At 41.7% G+C, this 22,582-nt stretch overlaps 1 protein-coding gene across 2 annotated transcripts in view; it reads right to left on the minus strand.

Moving 5' to 3' along the window:
• Window positions 1–21,657, minus strand: part of LOC126412380 (PAX3- and PAX7-binding protein 1) — a 178,641-nt gene extending 156,984 nt beyond the window's left edge. The window contains exons 1-2 of one of the 2 annotated variants that reach the window (XR_007575283.1): window positions 21,520–21,657; window positions 19,835–19,995 (exon numbers count right to left, since the gene is read on the minus strand). The gene's annotated coding sequence lies outside the window, so the exon portion shown is untranslated. Of the gene's footprint in view, window positions 1–19,834; window positions 19,996–21,519 lie in introns of those variants that run through there. The other variant, XM_050081963.1, reaches the window with a different exon arrangement.
• Between the last annotated feature and the right edge of the window lie 925 nt (window positions 21,658–22,582).

A 22,582-nucleotide genomic window follows, 5' to 3' on the forward strand; every position in this document is an offset into this window, starting at 1 on the left:
GGGAAGCTTTCCCTCTGCCCAGAAGCAGTTGTACATATTAAGCAGAAAGTCCTTGCCTGCAAGAGAAAGGTTTTGCAACATCTGAATGTGAACAGCGTCTAGCCCTGGGGCAGAGGATCCGGATGAAGTGAGAGCATGATCTAGCTCCATCATAGTAAAGGTGACATTGTAACACTCACAATTCTGAGAATAGAAGGGTATCGCCTGAGCCTCCTACACTCGTTTCCACTGGAGGAAGGCAGGATGACAGTGGGAGGAGCTCGAAATATCCACAAAATGGCAGCTTAAGGTGTTGGAGATAGCAATAAGGTCCATGATGACATTGTCTGCTACTGTCAGGCTGGAGACTGGGGAATGGATCTTGGTCCCAAAGAGCTGTTGGAGGATGGCCCACATGACAGAAGAGGGGGTGGAACTCTTAAAAGAACAAGTGAATGAAATCCAGCTAGCTTTTCTGTTATCCCAAAGAACGCAATGACACAGTGCACTCATTTGTTTATAATGAAGCAGTTTGCCATCATAGGATGGCAGTTAAAAATGCGGAGAGCATGTCTCTGTGAGCAAATTGCATTGTGGCATGTCTCAATCCACCAAGGGACTGGAACATGACATGGTAAAGAGGAAGTGTGAAGAATGGAACGTTCTGCAGCAGTACGGATAATACTGCTTCTTGAGTTTGCTACCAGATCGTATTATGTAACACACACAACATTTCACCGTTGCAACTGCTCGACATCATCAGTTGGTGGTAGCTGCTGCTTTCACTGCTGCAAGGTACAAATGATGATAATTGTGTGCTGTCATTGAAATTTATCATAACGGGAGCAGGCAATACGCATGTGCGGGATGATGCTTGTACCTGGAGGAAAGTGGTGCTCCTGGTGCCCCTGCTGGGAGCTGCAGAAAGTCCATCCACGTGTGCACTATGGGCAATGACTGCGCTCCTGGACACTCCTGCGGTTAAATCTCAGTAGCATGTTGCGTCACGTGATGAATCAGAAGTTCTTGTTTTTCCTGTTTTGATTTAATGGCAGCCAGTGCTGGATTCCAGGTGGCACTTAGTTGAAAACCTGCATCTCTGTTGATAAGATCGTCCACCGTATGGAGATGTATGACCCCCGACCTCCTTAACAACACAGTCCCAGAAAGATGACTCTGGGGATAAAATTTCCGTCTGTTTGTAAAACATATGATGTCCTGTGTCAAGACAATGCTCTGCTACCGCTGATTTATCAGGTTGCCCCAGGCATGTAGGACGATGGTGTTCAATGCAACGTTCTTGCACGGTTTGGCATGTCTGCCAAAAAAGATAAGATTTTCCGCATTGGCATGGGATTTTATACACGCCACATTCCCTAAGGCCAAGGTTGTCTTTGACTGAGCACAATAAATTCCTCAATTTTGCTGGTGGCCGAAAAACACACTTGATGTTGTGGTTTTTGAGGATTCTTTCTATTCTCGAAGACATGCCACCAAAATAAGGCAAGAATGCTGTTGCAGGGGGTGCTGCCGCATCTTCATTTATATCCCTGCTTAAAGTTTGCTTAGAACAGAATGCATGGTGTATCTGCCTATTGGAATAGCCATTCTGTTGGAATACCATTCTCAGCTGTTGTAGCTCACCAGGTAGACTTTCGGTATCTGAGACCACATGTGCTCTATGCACCAAAGAGCGTGGGACACTATCGTGTTGTGCAGGATGATGACAACTTATGGCCTACAAATATAGCTCCATATGAGTTGATTTGCGATAGATGCTGTGTCCCAGTTTACCATCAGCTTTTCTTCTGACTATGACATCCAGGAATGGTAAGATGCCATCCTTTTCCACTTCCATTGTGAATTGTTTATTGGGATGGAGCGAGTTCAGATGCCAGAGAAACACAGGTAATGTCTCTATTCCATGGGGCCACACCACAGAAGTACTGTCTACATACCACCAGAAGCAGGAAGGTTTGAGACTTGTTGACTGCAGCGCTTTTTCCTCAAAGTCTTCCATAAAATAGTTGGCCACCATAGGAATCAGAGGACTTCCCATGGCGACACCATCCACTTGTTCAAAACACTGGTCACTGAATAAGAAATAAGTTGAGGTAAGCACAATGTCTTTCTCAAACTGGCTACTGATAAGCTCTAATGAGCCCCACAGAGGTACTTTTGTAAACAAAGATATAACATCAAAACTAACCAAATATCTGACACTTGTAACTTAAGTGCCTTCAGGCGACCTATGAAGTCCCCTGAATTCCGGATATGCTGATCACACTTGCCTATGAGAGGTCCCAACAGTGTAGTAAGATGTTTGGCCAGAAAATACATTGGAGCTCCAATGCTGCTCACTATTGGGCGAAAAGGAGTCCCATCCTTATGTATCTTTGGTAGGCCGTACAGTTTTTGGGAGGGGGGGGGGGGGGGGGCGTGGATCTGCAGGCTGTTCATGTAGGCTTTCGGTCACTTTAGAAGGAATAGAACTCTTCTTGAGAAGATCTAATGTTTTCCTCTGGATTTTCCCAGTCGGATCCTATTAGAATTAAACAATGGGCAAGTTCAGCCCTAGTGAGAGAGAGGGTATGTTATAGAGTGCTGCAACGCTGCATGTTTGACCGGTCACGGCTTGCCTGTTGAGGGGTGACCAAGCCGCTCTTGTCCGGCCCCATACGACTCGGCTCGGTCACGTACTCGCCCCATTTCTGATGTCCGGATTCCGGACACGCGGATAACCGAGCATGACCGGTCACCGCTGACGTCTCACCTCGCCTCGCCCCGGCTCTCTGCACTGTACTGTACAAATCCAACACCTCTCTCTCTCTCTCTCTCTCTCTCTCTCTCTCTCTCTTTCTTTTAATACAAAAGTAACGTTTCCAAGAATGGGTACGTTACACAGCTAAATTCATAGAGCACTTTCTTTTATAATATTTACTCTCGTCTTCCTAACGTCCGGGAATTTTGTTGTAAATAAAACATTGATCACAAGAGACCAATCTGTGTTAATGTAATGAGATGTGAGCGTCAAATAGTGCACCTGATTATGCGAATCAGTCCACATATCAACTATCGCAGCACATGTTTTATTAATAACTTCCGCAATAACAGAAGGCATTATACTGTTTCGTATTGCATCAGCTTGTTCTTTGACATGTCTGCTTATAGTAGAGGGATGTGGCATGACATCTGCCACGTTAACTTTTCCATAATGCGCACCTAGATGTATTAATTCTTGGCCTAGTTCTCTGAAACCTTCACCGCAAACAGCATTAAAAGGTCTCATATCTTTAGCACGCATTGCAACACACTTTGCTGTAATACTATTTTTTATTACTGCCGGTATTCCTGAAGGAGCTGTATCTTTGTGAGATTTCTTGCAACTGTATTTCTTTAAAAGAGTGGTTCTCGATTAGAAACACAATAATATGGAGCAGTTTATGCACGATACGTATCCAGTAGACGCACTGTTTTCGTCTACAACCGCCAAAAATATGCTCCGTACTTGGCTTTTTAGACCTTCCCGTCTCTTCAATGTGTAAACATTGATTTCAATCTTACGTCTTACTGCACTGGTTTCCTCGCACTGCATGATTGCAGAGAGAGAGAGAGAGAGAGAGAGAGAGAGAGAGAGAGAGAGAGAGAGAGAGAGACACCACAAATGAGAAGCCCGTACTGACTGCAGTCTCACACAGATAATGACACGTGTAATGTGATTGAAGTTACGTGCTACGTATTCGGTCACGGCTTCTATGCTCTGTCACAAGAACTAGTGCGGGCAGCCTATCCAGTTAGGGTGTGCTCGCCCCATCTCGTATTTTGTGCTCGCTTACTCGGTCATGCAGGACTCTAGTACGTTATACAAGATGGGAATTGCAGCCTTTAAGCACAGTAGCATCTGGCAGCACAGTCATTGCCCATAGCGCAAGCACGGATGGCTTTTCTGCGGCTCCCAGCAGGGGGCACCAGCAGCACTGCTTTCCACCAACTATGAGCGTCTTCCTGCGCACGTGAACTGCCTGCTACTAGCATGATAAATTTCAACACCACCAAGTGATTATCATCAATTGTGTCTTGCAGCAGTGACAGCAGCAGCTACCACCACCTGATGATATCGAGCAGTTGCATCGATGAAATATTGTGCAAGTTACACAATACGTACTGGCAGCAAACCCGAGAAGCATATTTGCAATAGATCCATTGGGAAAGCATGAAAAGGCACAGGTAAGGATAATGATTGTAAGATATTCCACCTGGTCATCACAACTGGGGAAATCGTGTTCGTCGAAGGTCGCCAGGGAGGAGTAAAACCTCAAGTCGGCCTTAGTAAGCTGTGATTTGGGTGTGCACAGAGGTGGGGGTGTGAGTCAGCAAACGGATAGCACACGAGAAATGGTTGCTAGAATACATGACCGAAAGAATGGATCACTCAAGATGATGAGGAAGAAGCGCAGTGCAGAAGGATAGGACGAAATGGGAACAGGTGTGTGAGGAGTCGGAAAGAAACGTGGGTGCTCCTGTGCTAAGGCAGAAAAGGTTAACTTGATTAAGAAGGTAAGCCAAGAGGGCACCTCTTGAACAGGTTCTGGGAGAACCCCAAATGGGATGGTGGGCATTAAAGTCACCGAGCAGCATAAATGGGTGAGGTAGCTGCCCAATAAGGTGGAGGAAGTTGACACTGGTGACATCGAATGACAGAGGGATGTAAATGGTACAAGGGGAAAAGATCAAGTGAAGAAGGAAAAGGCAACCTGCAACAGCTTGAAGACGTGTAGTCAGGGAGATGGACTGGCTATGAATGTCATCCCAAATGAGCAGCATGACTCCACCATGAGATGGAATGCCAACCTCAGGTGGAAGGTCAAAACGGACCAGGAAGAAATGCAAAAGCTCAAACTGGTTGTGAGGACGCAATTTTGTTTTCTGGGGGCATAGTACAAGTGGACGCTGCACTTCAGAAAGCAGCTGTAGATCCTCTTTGTTCAATTGAAGACCGTGAACGTTCCATTGGAAGAGAGTCATGATGAGGAAAAAATGAAGTGGTGTCACCTCAGCAGCTGCCGAGTGCCAGCCTGGGAAGACTTGCTGCTACAGGGCACCGAGGCAGGAGGATGCTGCTCCATGAGGTCTACATAAGCATCAGCTTTCTTCTGCTGTTGGCCTGCGGAGTCCAACACAGAAAGAGAGTTGGTGGTGTGCACCAGCAACACAGAGGCCAGCTGGGTGAAGGTATCACATGGCAACACCATCAAAGACAATCTTTGAGTCGGCAAAGGAAAAGACTGCTTGACTATGTTAGACTTCTTTGAGCCTTACTGGTTAGCAAAGGAAGGCTCAGGTATTGGTTGGCTGGAGGGTCATAGGAAGTCTTCACAGGAGCATTCCCTCTGTCCTTTCTGGCCTGCTAGTGACTTCGCCCCTTGAGGCAAGAGTTTGATAGCTTGTTGCACAGCTGGACGAGGGGACTGCGATGTTACCACGACACTGGGCAATTTCACATTCTCAGAGCTGAATTTTAGGTCACATGTCTAAGTGGCTATGTCCTTCATGGAGTGAGATGTACCAAGAACAGTACTACAAGTGCCAGACGGTAGAACACAGAGTTTGCAACTAGCCAGAAGCTTGTGAACAACCGGGTAAGGAACTTTTTCCTTGACCCGGATCTCTTGGACACTTCGCTCACTGAGATACATGGGACAATCTCGAGAGGAAGCAGCATGGTCGCCATTGCAGTTGATACAGCAGGGAGGAGGAGGTGGACAATCGCCCTCCTGTGCATCCCTAACGCAGATTACACATTTGGCCAGGTGTTGATAACATATTCCAGTGTGGTTGAAATGATGTGTAGTAGTGCATTGGGTTTGGAATGTATGGTTAGACTGGGAGAACCTCATAGCCTGCTTTGATCTTGATGGAAGCACCACTCTATCTAAGGTGAGAAAAAGAGTGGGTGTGGGCACTAAGGAGGCTGGATTTTGGCCTCGGTCAGACCGTTAAGCAGCCTAGAAAAACAGTGGTGAGACTTCTTGTCAGCTACGGACAGTGCAGGACATTCCCAGACACACCCCAGACATGTTCCCCAAAGGAGGGGAAAAAGAACAGCAAGACGATAAGACATGCAGCATGGAAGGGAAAAGATGCTACAAAGGCTGGGGCCTGTGGTGGATTTCTCCCCAGTGTGAGCAACATCAACATCTTTTGTAATGACTGTGTTTAGATGGAGAAAGCAAGGCAAATGGTATGTGTGTTCCATTAAGACCACTGGTGTTATTTTATTTCAATAAAATGAAACAAACTGTGACAAAAATACAAGACAGATTTAAAATACATTCACTGATTTCTGAAATAACGTCAGAAAAAAGTAAGCCTCTTGAAAGAAGTGTGCAATGCATGGAAGAATTGTGTAAATCAACATTATGGGTGACCACCAATAAAATGTTGGTTCTACTATGTTAATTATTGCCAGTTATTAGTCACTGTGTTATGTCTTATTATTTTACAGGTATTGTGTGAGTTTTCTCTTGAGATATATATGGTTACATAGCATATGAACCGCCAGCAACTGCTACAATTTTCTTCTTCTTATCGTCCATACTTTCTAATACATAAATTATATTTGAAGTGGTAAAATTTACTAGAATAAATGAAATGTCCATAGAATGCCGCACTGTACAAGGTACTTGTGGTGAGATGGGCGCAATTCCTGAAATCCGTCGCCCGCGGCCTCTGGCCTGCCGAGGAGCACTGCAGTCCTGGGCCCTTGGATAAACCATGAAAATCTCCAGCATTATGTCACAAACAAACAGACCCAGACTGCAGGCAGATTGGTGAGACTAGATCCGATGGGCAGGGCTTACACATTAGTGGGAAATGAAGGGCTTCAGACCAGCAGACCTGATCCATTAAAGATACCCACAGAAATGGCCTGCAGTTTTGAACCATCATGGAAGTCCACTTGTGTGGCCAGCTATTCATGTGTTACAAACACCACGTTGATGAAATGAGACCAATGAGATTTTTCCAGTGCCTTGAAAATTTCCCTAATATTTCCCTGATTTCCCTGACACATTTGAAATTACTTAATATTCCCTGATTTCCAGAACTTGTGGCAACCCTGATATTGTGCCACAGTTTGGCAGTGGCTGTTCATGCTGGTGGACAGCTAGTTTGTGGTCATTCCAATATACAAGGCTGTGCAGTTTCACAAGTAGCCTGACTCCTGATGGTATAGGACAAACCTGTGGCAGGACTGGAACAGGAAGTGCTGGATGGACTCTTAGATATAGTCCGCAAACAGAGCTCCCATGCCATGTCCTCTCACACCTCCAATCCTTCCACCAGCCCCAAGAACCAGAAACAAAGGAGTGTCCCCTTCATCACCCAGTACCACCCCAGACTGGAACAATCAAACCACATCTTTCACCGGGGTCTTAATTACCTCTAATCATGCCCTGAAATGAGGGACATCTTGCTGACATACTTCTCACCCCTCCTAAAGTGGTGTTCCATCGCCCATCCAAGCTCCACTACATCTTAGTCCATCCATATGCCACTCCCAATCCCAACCCCTTGCCACAAGGATCATACCCATGTGCAATATCTGCACAATCCACCCAACCAGCAGTTCCTATTTCAGTTCTGCCACAGGTTTATCCTTCCCCATCAGGGGCAGGCCACCTGTGAAAGCAGCCATGTCATTTACCAGCTCTGCCTGCGATCATTGCATAGCTTTTTATACCGGTATAACTACCAACCAGCTGTCCACCAGTACGAATGCCCACTGCCAAACTATGGCCAAGAGAGAAGCAGACCATCCTGTGGCACGACAAACAGCTTAACATAACACACTTGATTTCAATGGCTGCTTCACTACCCAAGCCATCTGGATCCTTTCCTCAACCACCAGCTTTTCTGAACAGCACAAATGACAGTGACCCTTACAACACATTCCCTGCTTCCGCAATTATCCTGGCCTCAACCTACAATAAAGCAATGTCCCCACACCCTGTTTCCACCCCCTCTATCCTATTACCTCCTCCCGATTCTCATCTTCCATGCTGTTTATTTGCAGCCCCCTGCCAATGCATCGGCCTGTCTTTCCCTGCTCTTCTCCATTTTTGCTACATTTTTCCCCACCTCCCTACCCACAACCTCTTGAGTTGTGCCTGTTGGCAATCTAGTCCCTGCACATTCCACCAGACAGCATTCATCTTTCTCCCCAACCCTCCAGATTACTGCTTGCGTCCTACATGATAGTTGTATTCTGACCCAAGATGCTGGAGTTGGCAGTCGTGTGTGTGCGGGGTGTGCTTGCTTGTGTATGTGAATGTCGTGTGTCTCTCTTTTACTGATGAAGGCTGTTGCAGAAAGCTTTATGTAAGTGTCTTTTAATTGTGCCTGTGTGCAAATTGATGTGTCTGGTTTGGTAAGTAGCAATATAGCTTTTCCTACATTATAGATATGATTGTTCATCACTCATCTCAGAATCAGTATAGATGAGAGAATGAAGACTGGATGTAAGGTTGGAAAACTTGATTTCGATATTTGGATATTCTTGCTTAAAGAAGCTTCCTTTACTGTCACACTGATGTAATGTTTCTGCAAATTAACTCTATTCCTAGTTGTCTACAGTATACTACATGCCCTTCATGACCTTTTATGACTTGTGAAAAAGTGCTGCTCCCCAGTCTTCTCTTCCACCAATGCACCCGTTAGTCTCTCTTATTTTCCCTCCTCTACTTCTCTGATTTCTGCTCTCTCTCTGCTACCCTCTCAACCTCCCCATTGCTCCTTACGGCCCTAACCTGTCCCCATTATGTCCTTGCATGCACCCACAAGCAGCACTACACCCTCAGCCACCTCTAAGCCACTAACCCTCTCCCTTCCTGCACCAGCCTCCTCCTTATCCCTACCATCCAGATTGATTTCTCCATCAGCCGCAGTTACTCACAGTCTGGCCTCAGTGGCCAGAGATAGGGGTGTGTGTGTGTGTGTGTGTGTGTGTGTGTGTGTGTGTGTGTGTGTGTGTGTGTGTGTGTGTGTGCGCGTGTGTGGTGGTGGTGGTGGTGGCGGCGGCTTTTGTAAGAAAGCTCACATGTATAGGTATTTTTGTTTTCTCTGTCTGTGCCTCAACATTTCCTCTATATTGTGAGTAGCAACCTACCCTTTTCATAATACTGTCATTGTATATATATAAATAAATATTTAGTTATCAGCAAGAAACAAGAAGTAGCTATTTATTACCACTGGCAGACTGCTGCTGAATATGGGTTTAAGGAGACTAAACATCTACGATCATCAGTCCCATATTAACAACACAGGATGGAATCAATATACCCACCTGTCTGTATCTACAATTAATTCTATATGCAAGTGTGAGAAAGTTTTCTAAATGTTTGCACAATATGTACCTGAGGCAGGACAGGTACCAAACCAGTATTCACCTAGTGGTATGCGGAAAGCTGCCTAAAAACAATATCCAGGGTGGCCAGCACACCATCCCTTGTCTTTAATCCACGGGGCAAATTTGAAATGGGCCTGGAGCACCTCACCATCCCAGAGGCGAGTGGTTTAATATGCACAGATATTCGTATGGCGATATAATTGACAGAATGCCAGCTTTTTTTAAAGTAACAGCATTCATGCCAATTTATCAGGTTACAATTACCTGACCTAAGCACAAATAGTATTAAGCAGTAGAGACACAGTTTATTGCAAACACAGAGTACATATTAAACACTGAAGAGTTGCTTCTTTCTTGCTAAAGTGTACCTTACTCATTTCATGTCCCTAACGGTTCTCCTTTTTTTTATAAGCTACACAGAACTGTATAAATGAAAGAATGGTTACACCAAAAATGGCATACAGTTCTTTATTTCACCTGCCAGGGAGGTTGCAGCCAGTGTTTTCTAGGAATTTATCTTAGCGACTTTCTTGAAAAGGGCAAAACAGTATTATGTACCAACCACATGAAAAATTATAAGAGAAGTGTCCTAGATTGCAAACAAAACAAAAAGCTTGCTTTTGCAACATTCATTGATTGACTCAGTGAACTGAACTGCTCTTATAGTATTTTTCTTAAGGTATTTGTCTGGAGGGGGTTGGGTTGGGTTGTTTGGGGGAAGAGACCAAACTGCGAGGTCATCGGTCTCATTGGATTAGGGAAGGACGGCGAAGGAAGTCGGCCGTGCCCTTTCAAAGGAACCATCCCGGCATTTGCCTGAAGCGATTTAGGGAAATCACGGTAAACCTAAATCAAGACGGCCGGACGCGCTCTTATAGTGCCCAGACACAACCGTAAGTACTTGCCCAGCTGAGGATATCCATGTGTTGCTTGGAAACAAAGTGTCTCACTGAGGAAACATTGTACTTGCAATTGCAGCACTGTTGACAGTGATACTTGCACTGCTGGGGGTGAGGCTGGCTAATAGATTTTTAAGATGAAATGTTGGTGTATTCAAAGTGTGCAAAAATATCTGCCACCTTCTGACATAGATCTACTCCACATCTAAAGAAATATGTCACTGAGAAACATGTTTAGTACAATGATGATGATGGCATCTGCAGATAGAATTTTGCAGACCTTTCCTGAAATGTAATTGAAGAAAGGTATCTACTAGTGAGTTTCACTTCCAAGTTGGCATTTTTTTCTTCCTTTGTACACATAACATGTCAGTCACATCACAGTACTGGCCACATTAGGAGAATGCTAGTGAAGGGAATCAATGAAGTTCTTGGTGTGGCATACATTGTGACATTCACCAGAAGTGATTTGAATAAAATGAACAATCTCTGGCAAATAACTAGGCCCTAACAGAGCATTTGCTTTTATCTTTGTAACATATAAACATAATGAATTACACAGAGTGTGGCACAAAAATGGGCTGGTAAAGACTAATTAAACTTGGAATGGTATTACTGGGAACATTGAACGTTTGTAATGCATTTTGGGTATGTACGCCATTTGCTGAGACGGAGTGAGATGGAACTTGCAGTGGCTGCGGAGGTCCTTTACAAAAACAGTGACTGGGTAGGCTACTGCTAGATGGGAATACCTTCATTATTTCAACCTTAGACAGAATGATCCTATATCTATGGCACATGCAATCAGGTTATGGGTGAAAAACTTTGAAGCAAGAGGAAGTGCACCTATTTGCTAGTAAGGCCCACAAATTGCCTCCCACAGGAACAAAACGAGGAGGTGCGGAATTTTGTAACCAACAGTCCAAAGCATTCTGTGAGACAAATTGTGGAAGCGCAGAATTTTATGGAATGATTTAAAGTTGGAAACATACAAGATACGGGTTATGAAACAGTTAAATGAAAAGGATTATGTAAAGTGAATGACTGCCTGTAGCATTCACGACTAAAATTAGTGATAATGAAGGCTGCTTAATTCTTCTATGGATGAGTGCTGAGAAACATTTTCATCTCACAGGTTATGTCAACAAACAAAACTGCTGGTACTAGAGCCAGTGTATCACAGTATGATGTGCTGTCTCTTTAATGAGCATTATCAATCCTTTCTTTTTTGAGGATGAACATGGATGAGCAACTGCAGTCACTGGTCAGCAGTATGCTGCCATGGTTGACACATTCTTAAAACCTGAACTGTAACAGTTTTCTGCAAATGAGTATTGATTTCAGCAAGATGGTGCTACATCTCACTGTGCTCAAATTTCAAGGGCAGCAATGCGTGGAGTGTTTGGTAACCCCATCATTTCAAGGAATGGGGAGATTTTGTGGCCTCCCAGATCTCCTGACATACCAGTCTGTGATTACTTCCTTTGGGGTGGCTGTGAAACACAGTGTGTATGCTAGATGTCTACACACAATTGCAGAATTGACAGACACCATCTGTGAATAAATCACAAACATTCCTACACAGATGACTGAATGTGCTATGAACGATTTAAACTACAGGCTGTCTGAGTATCAAAATAATGATGGTGGCCACCAACAAGACACCATTTTCAAAACATGAATAATGCTTGAAATGGCAATATACAAGGATTTCGTTGTTGAGAAGAAAAATGTTTTACAATACCTGTTTTGCTGTGTACAAATTGGTCCGTTTTCGTGCCACCCTGTACAAAGATGATCTGTAACGTTATAAAATGAGTAAGGAAATGAGTACCTTTTTACAAGTCTCCATCTTTTCACTAGTGTAATGCTGTCCTACATCTTTCATTATCTTTTACTCTTTTCATCTTCATGCAACTATTACACACAACATCCTATACAATAAGTTTTGCACTTCTAGTTTCAGTCTCTCTCTCCAAATTTTTCTTACTACTGCTCCTTCCAGAGTAAGGTTAACAACTACTGGATGCTGTGCCATATGCCTTGTCAAACTGTGCCTTCTCGGGGTTAAGTGTCTTCCATAGACTTCTTTCCTCACCTTTTCTGTTTACTATTTCATATTTCATACTTTGTTGATTCATTTTTTTTCCATACTTTCACAGTGCCACAGCTCACATGCTTCAGTTTCTTATTCTCTGGATTTCACTTCCATACTATATTGTACTCCAGATGTGCACTCCTTATTCAGATCCATATCAATATCTAATATCAGGAGGGCTCTTTTATTGAAGAGAGTTTTCTTCATCTTTGTCAATCTACTTCTGACATATTCCTAACTTCAGCCATCCTGTATAATCTTGATTTCTAGACTGGAGAAGTCTTTCACTTCTCCTACTATGTTGTTCCCAATTTTGACATTAAAGTGCCAGCTATTTGCTTGCCACTACAGCTACACAGCACACACCCATGGCTGGCAAGTGGGCACCCTTCAGTACCACAAACGTCTCCTGCCATGGTCAGCACGTGTGCTGGCAATCCAAATACTGGATGGAACATGCACTGCATGTATGAAAACATTTCAGACAGCATCAATAGGGTGATTTGTTGCCAAAGTACCCTCTGAAAGCAGACAAGGAAACTTGTGGTTCTGGACTCATCATAAGAAATGCCAACCTCACTATCTGTAGCGCGAGGATTGCAGTCAAGAGTGCTGCAATTGTGAGCACTATTTTTCCTTTGCGAGACACTTGCCCTCTGAGTAACACACCGGTATCCTACCACCGGACAGGTACTTAGGGTGCTGCCCAGCCACTATGAGAGCAATTCAGTTCGCTCAGCAAACTAAGGATATTCTATCTGATGTATCCACAAAGACAGCAACTCCAGTGCTGAATAGGACCCAGATGTGTCCGATACTACTCCTGGATACTAGTGCCTTCAGAGCCCTCTACGAGTTGCCAGCAGTCCACCACGAGCAATGGTCTGTAACCTTGGCTTCTGTGGACTTGAATTCCAGAACCTGGTATCCTGAGGTCTTAGACTTTTCCAATGATTGTACAGTTTGGACAGCTGTCCAAGTTGTGGGATCCATGTTGGCTCAGAAATTTATTTTGTTAGCCTTACAGTGAGTGTTTTATGGCAGTCTGAGATAAAGACTTGTCACTGATTATCACACTACAAGGCAGTTGCCAGTGTGACTGATTTAACTGCAACCCTTGATGTTAACAAGAAGTGTCTCTGTTTATATTATTGCTATTAAATTGTTTACTGTTACTGACCTATCTGGGAGCCTGTTCTTTATGTATGTGCCCATTCCAGACTACATAATTAAACAAGTAGTTACTCTCCTTTCTACTACACTTCAACGCCTTCATCTCTATATGGTTTGTTCTTAAGCCATATCTGTGCCAAGCTTGTTGTCCACTCCACTGAATAGGTCCTGTCAGTCCTCCTTACACTTGGCCAGAAAGGCTATGTCACCTGCAAACCTTAGCACTGGAATCTGTTCCCCTTGCATTTTTAGTTTTCTCCCAAAATTTTCCTACCCTTCCTGTACCGCTTCTTTGACGTACAAGCTGAATAACAGTGGTAATAAGGCGCATCTCTGTCTTATACCCTTCCTAACACCAATGTGTATTTCTTCACCTTCCACTTCCATCACTCTCACAAGAGCTTCATAAATACAGTAAATAATTTATGTCTGGTTCTGTCCTTTAGCCACCATATTCTCATGATTGTGAACATCTTAGTCTAATTTAAAGTCTTGAAGGCTTTCCCTAGGACCACAAACGGATTAGGGTAACCTGATTTTTCTTCACTCTTCCATCAATTTCCTAGTACAATATCCAGAACAGCTTCTCCGGTAGCTTTTCATTTCTAAAAGTAAACTGCCCTTTCTTCAATACATCTTCATTCTTTCTTTATTTTCTCATGTGCATTATTCTGACCAGCAATTTACAAGTATAACTTGCGAGTCTAATCATTAGATAGTTTTCACATTTATAGCTACCTTTTTTGATAATGCAATGTTAATGTTGACCTGGAAATGTGATCAGAAATTTCTGTTTCATATAATTTGACACCAACTCAGGTATTCTAGTCTCTGTATCTCCAACAGATTTCAGTAATTTGTATACCATATATCTCTGACTCTAAGCCCTAATCTTCTTTATAAATAATGTCAGTCCATAGTCATGTAAGAGTCATTAAGTTATTTATCTTATTTTCACAGGCATATTGTCCAGAGCAAAATATTCTCAGGCAAATATGAGAAATAACTCATATTGGTCAAGACTTTTGTAGGCTCATAACACATACAGCCTCAAATATTTTTTTATTCATATTCACTTAATCTTTCACTCCGGTCCCACATAAAATCACTACATGGGATGAAGGCTTCTGTTTAATTATGTGAAGTTTTAAATTCATGTTTTAAAAAAAGCATTCATGCAAGAGGATCATATAGACATGCCACTGTTAGAGCGCCACACAAAACATGCAAGGAGGATATAGAAACAAGCATCCCTGGCACTGAAAAACAGTTGAAAACTTCAACTTTGGTCCCATATTTAGTTCACTTTTATCGCAAATCTCTCATCCAGCAAAAAGTCCCAAACTACTAGAGGGTGGGGGGTTAGGGGGGGGATCCATGAGACTGAGTTCTGTAAACAAGATAGGTAAAAGAAGGGACCCAAAAAATACCAGAGCAATAGCCTTTATGTCACTTTGCTGCAAATTCTTGAGCATATTCTAAGTTCAAATATCGTAAACCTCCTTGAGACAGCAAAGTTGCTTCTGTCCACAAATTAGCAGGGTTTTAGAAAGCACTACTCACACAAAACCCCATTAACTTTTTTTTCACACGATATCCTGCGAACCATGGGTGAAAGGCAATAGGAAAATTCCATATTCCTACCTTTTCAGAAATTATTTGACATAGCGCCACGATACAGACTGTTAACAAAAATTTGAGAATACAGAATAGGTTCTCAGACATGTGAGTGGCTCAAAGACTTCAAGTAATAGAATCCAGTAGGTTGTCCTGGATGGTGAGTCATCAGAGACAGAGGTAGTCTTAGTCTCTGTATACATAAATGATCTGGAAGATAGTGTGAGCAGCAATCTGTGACTTTGCTAATGAAGGGAAAAGTGTTGATGATTGAGGATGACTTCAACAGAATATTGTTTGGTGTGGTGAATGACAGCTTGCTCTAAGTGTAGAAAAATGCAAGTTAATGTAAATGGGTAGGAAGAACAATTCCATAATGTTCAAACACAGTATTAGTGATGGGCTGCTTGGGCAGTCACATCAATTAACTATCTAGAAGATACATCACAAACTGTTATGAAACAGAATTTTGAGCACCACCACCACCCACCCACAATAATAAATAATTTAGTCTTCAGTATTACTTTCTGCTGTTTTTCTCTTTCAACCCCCCCCCCCCCCACCCCCCACACACACACACACACATGCACTGACAGCCAAAAAGATTACGACCAGTGCTCACAGCATGTAACACAGTAAGGAAAGTATACAAGAGCAGCAGAGATGTATAGTGTATCATTTTAACAATGATAAAGGTTGCAAATGGAGAAATCCATTGACATAAGTGACTTTGACACAGGGCAGATTGTTATTGCCTTATGCCTGGGAACAAGCATCTTGGAAATGGTGAGGATAGTGAGCTATCATCGTGATCATTTATGGCAAGTGGCAGCCAGACAGTGAAACAATGAGTAGGAGAAAAGGTGTTGGAGAGTCACACCTCATCACAGAGCATGGAGGTCAGATAAGGACTTGCAGCAGACACCTCCTACATGAAGATAGAGCATTTATCACTGCAAATATGTCATCTGGCCATACACATCACATTTCTTGTTACAGAAGGCTAACAGCTGTGCATGAATGTACTATGTTATGAGGAATACTCACATGGATTTCTTTTGGGCATGTGACAGTAATTGATGGGTTCATGAAAACTGTGAACTATGAGAAAATAATTGTTGACCACCTGCATCCTTTTTATGTTTCACGTCATCCTTGGTGGAGACGGCATCTTCCAGCAGGACAAATGTGTGTGTCACAAGTCTAGAAAGGTGGTACAGTGGTTTGAGAAGTGTGATAGTGAGCTCATATTGACATGTTGGCCTACATATTTGCCTGATGAAAACAGATAGCAGCTACATGCCCACAAACAACAGGTCAGGAGCTTGTGAGAGAGTTTACAGATACCTGGTGCCACCTATCTCTGGAAACTCACCATTGATGAATCCATGCTGCAGAGAATTGCTGCTGTACTGCATTCCAAAGGTGAACCAACAAGCTATTAAGGAGATGCACAAACTCTCTCACTCCCCCCCCCAAATCCCCCTATTCTCAGGACTCCGGATGCAGACAGAAATTGACGGAAAATGACAGTATCACATAGACTCTATATTTGATATGAAATTATTTATGTTTTGATTACAATGCATTTCATATCTATGCAGATACTGCAAAGGTGATACATGAATCGGTAATAAAATAAATAAATGTCTGTAAGCAGTAAAACCAGAAAATGAAGAAAGAGCCTTCACATAACGTAGTTTTCATAATTTCATCACCACAACCAACAGCTATATATTTTCTATACAAGTTGCAAATGTGATAGAAACTTCAATATGTGGCAAAATCAGAACATGAAAGAAATGCTGTCCATGTAACATGATTAACTGGTATGTTGGATGTTCAAATACAATCACTCCTTTTGAAGCCTCATCTTAAGGTGAGCTGCAAAATACTTTTATCAGCATTTATTTGAAATTTTATGTTATAATACTAGTAGCACATGAACATGAATAAATCACTTCTCTGTTCTATATCTATACCACTGTTAAAATTTATTGAACTATGCCACATACCTTCTGCATGGTTTGCAAAGAGGTACTGCAAAAGCTCTATTTGACCAGTGTACCGTTGAACCAGATACAAGTATTATAGCAGGTTAAACAGAAAGCACCATCTGTTTTGTTTTGTGCATGCAACATATTGTAAACTACATTAATGTAAGTTACTTTTGAGGTCAGTAAGCAATATAGTCTGTCTGTAAACTCAAGAGCGAGCACCGCTTTTGGTGGGGGAAGTGGCCTTTCCCGGAAGAACCCTGCCACTGGCCTACAGGGCCACCCAAAATCAGTTGCCCATTACCTGTCTAGCGGTGTAGTTTGGCGTGCAGTGATATACGTCATTTCTGTTCGTGGGATCTTAGTTTGCCAGTGTCAGTCAGTTGACTTTGTGTACTCACTGATATACTTCAGTAGACGGAAGTGATGGATAATCGCCCTGCAATTTAAGAAAATGTGCTGAATACGAAGAGGATTATTATTACAGCCTGTGTTCGGGAGGCGAAACAAAAAGAACTGCTGGCTAATATTACCAGTCCCAATCAAAGGGCTGCAGTTTATGCAAACGTCAGCCTCGCCACAATAGGACACACAAGGAAGGAACGCGAAAACAAGGCGCATGGTTTACTTGAATAGCCGCGAAAGAAAACTAATAATTTAGGGAGGAAACCCATCGTTATAGACAGTTTCACAAAATCGGTCATTCGACAAACGATCGGGGACTTTTGCATAAACCAAAAAATAATTACTTACTGCCGTGAAACAAAAAATACACTTTCCTTGGCAGAAAGATGTTTTACACAAGACATTGTGTGAAATGGGATTTACTTGGAAATACTTTTCAGACATGTTTACGAAGACAGTGACAAAAAAAAGCAGGGCGAATCGAACTAATACAACACACGAAATTATAAATTTCCGGTTACTTTTTAAACATTCTTAGTGTTGCAAGAATTGTTATGTTTCAATGCAGCCCTTCAAAGAAAATTTCTACCTTTTAGTAGAAACACAAAGTAAGAACAAACCTTAAATTCTACAGATTGATTGCACTATATCTGGTTCGTCTTACGAATAGAGGAACATACGTTCACACATGAATAGGCATTAGGTTCTATGTTTGTAGTAGAATCCTGACTTCCGTTCTTATGTTAATAGTATCTACTCTATAATGTTTTGTTTCGAAGAAGCTATCGTCTTTTGTTTTCCTTATACTCTTAATGCATTTGTCTAAAAATAAACGTAGCCGAGACGTTTCTGTACACGGCGTCGACACAGATTTAAAGCGCGCGCCACGGCAGGGACAGTACTTCGTTGTGAAACAGCCTGTAGAAGCGCCTTGTGACGTAGCAATGTAGGCAGAGTGGGGACTCGCTCGTTCACTCTTCAGTTTACCGACAGACTATATCAGTAAGCAATATCAATGCAATATTTGCTGTACTTTATTTTCCTTCTTTTTGGGCTCTGCATCGACATGGCTACTCTGCAAACCACACTTCAGTGCGTGGCAGGGGGTTCATCGAACCACCTTCACAATAATTCTGTTATCCTACTCTCTAACAGAATGCAGAAGAAATCAACACTCATATCTTTCTGTGCAAGCTCTGATTTCCATTATTTTAATCTGCTGTTCATTTCTCCCAATGTAGGTCGGCATTAGAAAAATATTTTTGCTTTCAGAGGAGGAAGTTGGTGATTGAAATTTCATGAGAAGATCCCACCACAATGAAAAATACCTTTGTCTTAAAGAAGTCCACCCCAAATTCTTTATCATGTCCATGGCAACTCTCTCTTAAATATTCCTTGCTAATACAAAATGTGCTACCCTCCTTTGAACTTTCTCAATGCACTTTGTTAATACTACGTGGTAAGGATCCCACACCATGCGTCCATACTCCAAAAGATTGGATTGGATTGTTTGGGGGAAGAGACCAAACAGCGAGGTCATCGGTCTCACCGGATTGGGGAAGGACGGGGAAGGAAATCGGCCGTGCCCTTTCAAAGGAACCATCCCGGCATTTGCCTGGAGTGATTTAGGGAAATCACGGAAAACCCAAATCAGGATGGCCGGACACGGGATTGAACCATCGTCCTCCCGAATGCGAGTCCAGTGTGCTAACCACTGCGCCACCTCGCTCGGTACTCCAAAAGAGAATGGACAAGCATAGTGTAGGCAGTCTCCTGAGCACATCTGTTTCGCCTTCTAAGTGTTCTAACAATAAAATGAAGTCATTGTTTCACCTTCCCCACTACACCTTCTGTGTGTGTTCTTTCCACTTTAAATGGTTCGCAATTGTAATTCCGAGATATTTAATTGGATTTACAGCCATTACATTTGATTGATTTATAGTGTAACCGAAGTTAAATGGATTACTTTCAGCACTAATGTGGATGACCTCACACTTTTCATTTTTAGGGTCAACTGCCAATTTTTACACCATACAGAGATCTTATCTAAGTCTTGGCTTTTAGTGTTTTCACTAATATATACCACCAAATAACAATAGACACAATGGAAGACACAGCACTGTTGCTAAATGCTGTCTTCCATTAATTGTAGTTTATGTTGCATAGTCTGTGTATAAATGGATATTGTGTTATATGTGCTCTACGTCACCAACAGTTTAAGCTTTGGTGGAAGGGACAAAAAAATATATATATATTTTTCCCTGCATAACTATTTTATTTGATCAGCTATCAGTATAAAGCACAAAAAACAGGTTACACATCTCTTGTTTGAGGAGGACATGAAGTTTAATCCTTCCACCTCCAGCTATCTTACACAGTATATGGTTGGAGCTTGCTTCCTCTGCTCCCAACAGCACTGCTCTGAAACGGGGAAAGAAAAAGTGCTGATAGTTGTTACTGTATTTGAATAAACTGATGCACAAAACAAAACAAATTGTTGCTGACTCTGCAAACAAACCTTATTGTATAGATAGACTCTGTATTCATTCATTCTATTGTGGTAAAATATAGGATGTTATTGCAGTGTTTCTCTTTAAAATTTATTGCCTAATGCTATACCAGAAAAAGCTGAACTAATAATAATGAAATAATTTGAATAATGCATGTTCTGTTCTATGATCTTAAGAATGATAATTTGAAACAACAGTAACACATAATTGTATTTTGCATAGAAATGTTCCTCCTTGCTGCTAGAAACCTACCACATTGTTGCAAAAAACTAGGGAAAAAGGTTGAATTTTATTCATTATGTAATGGTGTCTTATAACGTTTATCTGATTCTGAAAGGCATACACAGGTGAGAAGAATTCAATGATCAGATTTTACGGTATAAGAAATGCTTATCATTCAGGACATGTAATAAGAATGTTAAGTTTCAGTTCTATCCAGAAAAACATAATGTTTCCTTATTTCTGTCATAGGCCTATAAAGAATGAGGCATTGACGAAACTGACATTGGTTTTAGGAAACATACAATATGAAAAATAACTGCTGTTTGTTAGAAAAGGATAGGGCTACCAGTGATAACATGTGGCAGCTAAAACTCTGAATTTCCACATAAACCAACGAAATGAACCAAACATGATTGAGTAGTATGAAAACATCAAATAATTTTATCCCATCCGCATGTAAGACATTGTCTTATTTGTGTTCATTCCGTCATTCAAATCAATAACAGTGCCTTTTACATAAAATATGTGGAAGTGAATCAAATATTTTATGTAATACAAAGTATGGTTTCAAGGATAGGCTACAAAACACAGTGCAACCTGATCCATCGCTAAGAAGAAAGAAAAAGGAATACACTTTGTCTCACAATACACAATTCGTGCGCAGTATAACCCTGGTTACTTTCTTACATTTTTATACTGGAAACTTAATTTGTATGATTGGCTAAGCGTTTAAAACGGGCAGCCAATTCGCAAAGGAACATTTAGCTTCTCTTTAAAATCTACGTTTTGCAACAGTAATGAGGCGATTCATTATGCAAAAACCTGACATCTATTAGATGAGCGATGTGGTTCCCAACTTAACATTACATTACTTGGAGAAGATGCCCATTGCACAACAGCAAAAATTCTCGAATAGCTAAAATCAGAATAACGTAATGCAAAGCCGACTGTCATTAAGGGAGTACTTAACACATCACACTTCCATATTGCAATAGGTGCACCCCATACATGAGGCAACTCTCGCTAAGGTTTGATACAGGATCAAATAGCCGGCGTTTTAATAAATCACGAAAATCGCGGACATATTAGCTGCAGTTTATGGTTGCAACTTGTTCAGGTGCATTCGGTAATTAATACTGGAGGACTTCAGCAACATTACGTTGATGAATGCATAAATATAAACTGAAAAGCATACACAATATCTCCAACTTACCGAAACACGCCAGAACTGATTATTACACGCTGAAGCAATGATGTTTCCCTGCGTATTTACCTATCTGTAAACACAATAACACATGGACGTCACTCAATATCGTCGTGCTAGTGTAATAGTCTGCCATCTACCGGCATTAGTGTGAATGAACAACGTTCGCAACCTGTAGTCCCATCTAGCGCCGGATAGTGAAACGAGGTACAACTTGTGGTAACAGTGCAGTTCCCCAAAATCATTGGTTGCGATAAACGAAAAATGTGATTGACTTATTTGTTTTAAATGGGAACCTATCCATGTTACGTAACACGCGCCCCTACCAGTCGCCATCAGAGAACATAACACATTGTCCATCTATACTGTTTTGGAAGAAGACTAATAACATAAACTTCTATATAAAGAAAAACCCGAATATGACAAAACTTAAAGTTCAAAACTAAACTGTAGAGTGTGTAGCCAGCACAAAATTTTTGGGTAGTTGATCAACAATTAAAATGGGATGAACATATTAGGATGCTTGGGAAAAAAAATTAGCACAGCATGCTATGCCTTACGAATATTAGTCACTGTGTGCAATAGTTCATGCCAGAAAATGACATACTTTGCACACATACATTCTATAATAAGTTACAGCATAATATTCTGGGGTGCAAATGCCCAAAATGTGGAACATGTGTTCAGATTGCAAAAACGAGCTATCAGAATAATGAACGAGAGTCACAAAAGAGTACACTGCGGTGAGCTGTTTAAAAAGTGGGGTATTCTGACAATCCCAAGTAAATATATCTTGCAAACTATAGTTTTTATTCACAAAAATATTGAGCAATACTTAGCAAACAGCTGCATACATGATCACCAAACCAGAAACAGTAACTGCTTGTACCTAGACAGAATGAATAAAACTAAAACCCAAATCACTATGTTTTACCAAGGTGTCAAGATATACAATAAACTGCCAAAAGAAATAAAAAACATAAAGGAACTGTGTAAATTTAAAGCATTCCTTAAAGAATATTGATTAAAAAATAGTTTTTACTCGATGAGAGAATTCATGCAGCATAAAATT

The sequence above is a fragment of the Schistocerca serialis genome, chromosome 1, assembly GCF_023864345.2.
Source record: "Schistocerca serialis cubense isolate TAMUIC-IGC-003099 chromosome 1, iqSchSeri2.2, whole genome shotgun sequence".
Classification (NCBI taxonomy): domain Eukaryota; kingdom Metazoa; phylum Arthropoda; class Insecta; order Orthoptera; family Acrididae; genus Schistocerca; species Schistocerca serialis.